The sequence below is a fragment of the Zea mays genome, chromosome 10 (genome assembly GCF_902167145.1).
Source record: "Zea mays cultivar B73 chromosome 10, Zm-B73-REFERENCE-NAM-5.0, whole genome shotgun sequence".
Taxonomy (NCBI): Eukaryota; Viridiplantae; Streptophyta; class Magnoliopsida; order Poales; family Poaceae; genus Zea; species Zea mays.
The window spans coordinates 451,269-453,407 of NC_050105.1; the positions used below are offsets into that span (position 1 = coordinate 451,269).

The window sequence follows — 2,139 nt, forward strand, 5'->3', positions numbered from 1 at the left end:
GGCCCTCGGGCGAGGCATGAATTCGCCTGGACTACTGTTCCCGCCCGAGGCTGGGCTCGGGCGAGGCGAGATCGCGTCCCTTGAGTAGACGAAGCCTTGACCTGAATTGCGCCCATCAGTCTCTGCAGCTTGTGCTGATGGTGGTTACCAGCCGTGTTTAGGAGTGTTGGGGGTACCCCTAATTACGGTACCCAACAATATGTTTCCTCTCACTCGCTTCTCGCCTATCAGTGGGTTGTTAACCTGCACATGGGCCATGCTAAACCAACCCAAACACAACACGACTGGATGAGATCTGTTCTCCCACGTAGCACCACCCCACTAGCTAAATTAAGGAGAACGAGCGACCGAGCGAGTTATAAAAAAGGGATTAGACTTCTTTTTAAACTCATATCTTTCTCAGCCTTTTGACTAAGATAAAATGTAATATTTGTTCTTATCAGTTTAATATCTTGTATGGGACTATATGTTCACTTCGATATTAAATTTTATTTTTATGGGAAAGGTCCACCACATTGGCTTACTAGGTTCTCGCGTGTCATTTGACCGTTGCACTACTGGTAGCGCCAGACCTACCCAACCAATACCATCAAATCTCTACTCCCTTAAAACATGAGTTTCATGTGTTCGTGTGTCACACCTGTAACTGTCAGTTATTGGCATATACTATAGTTAAGACCATATGTAACTATCAATTACTAATGGTAGCCTCATAGGGCATATATACACTATTACACAGAACCTCTATAGTGGCGGTCCTAGAGCTATTTGCACTAGCGTTTTTCAGTGCCGCCAGTGCTAGGGGCTAGTAGAAATCGGCCTTTTTCACAGGCGGTTGATTGCCAACTGCAAGTGTAAATAACATTATCACTGGCGGGTTTCTTTAGCAGCCCGTCAGTGTAAATAACATTAGCACTAGCGGTTTGCTTAAGAAATCGCATGTGGAAACATGATTTTCACTGGCGGGCTGCTTAAGAAACCGCATGTGGAAACATTATTATCACTGGCGGTTTTCTTTAGCAGCCCGCCAGTGTAAATAACATTAGCACTGGCGGTTTACTTAAGAAACCGTTTGTTGAAACATGATTTTCACAGGTCGTCTGCTTAAGACACCGCCTGTGGAAACGTGATTATCACTGGCGGTTTTCTTTAGCAGCCCACCAGTGTAAATAACATTAGCACTGGCGGTTTGCTTACCATTCCCGCTATTATAAGTTTTCCTGCCTTTTTTCAAATTTTCAAACAAAACTGAATTTTCACTCGCGAGCTACTTAAGAAAACGCATGTGGAAACATTATTATCACTAGCGGTTTTCTTTAGCAGCTCGCCAGTGGAACAACATTAGCACTGGCGGTCTGCTTACCATTTCCCGCCAGTATAAGTTTTCCTGCCTTTTTTTAAAATTTCAAAAAAAACTGAATTTTATATTTACTTACACAAATCTGTTTACAATATATTGTTTACAACACATATTTTTTTGTTTACAACTATAAATTTTCAATCAATCAAAACTGAATTAAATTCAATACATTCTATACATCAAAACTGAACATATAAGTTTTCACCTATGCTCTAGCTAGTAACTATCTCGTTTAAAAGATAGTTTACTAGCTTCTGTTAATATTCTAAACTCTGGCATAGCTAATGTACTGGAAGCGTCGTGATATTTCCCTTCAGCTGGAATGACCTCTTTTAATATGAATGTGCATAGGTCTTCAACTATACCATACAATGCAACTTCGGTCAAGTTCTCCGGATTTCCTTTTTGAAATTCCTGTAAAGGAAGTTTATAAACATCATCTATTCACATTTGCATCGTTAATTGACAAATACAAACATGACTATTACTAATAATACCTTGCTAGGGTTTGTGATGTATCGTCTGTTCATTCTCATAAACTCGCACGCATAGAACCCACATAGGACCGATCCTTGTGGTTGCTTGTGGCACTACATACATAACATGAGAGATTGTTTATTTAGTTGCACTATTGTGTATGATATGTATTCATAAATTCACATACTTACCGGCCAGTGATGATGGATGTCTAGTGGAACACATTTTTTGGTCTTGTCGTACTTTCCACCTTTAAACTTATAGAACCTGTTGGGGACTTGTTCCTAAATGCTATGAGTTAA

The 2,139-nt window shown here is 40.3% G+C and overlaps 1 non-coding gene across 1 annotated transcript; it reads left to right on the plus strand.

The window, feature by feature from the left end:
- Window positions 1-390: 390 nt before the first annotated feature.
- Window positions 391-581, plus strand: LOC111590414 (U2 spliceosomal RNA). The gene has a single exon (XR_004853536.1). It is a non-coding gene; the product is annotated as a U2 spliceosomal RNA (small nuclear RNA).
- Window positions 582-2,139: the final 1,558 nt, after the last annotated feature.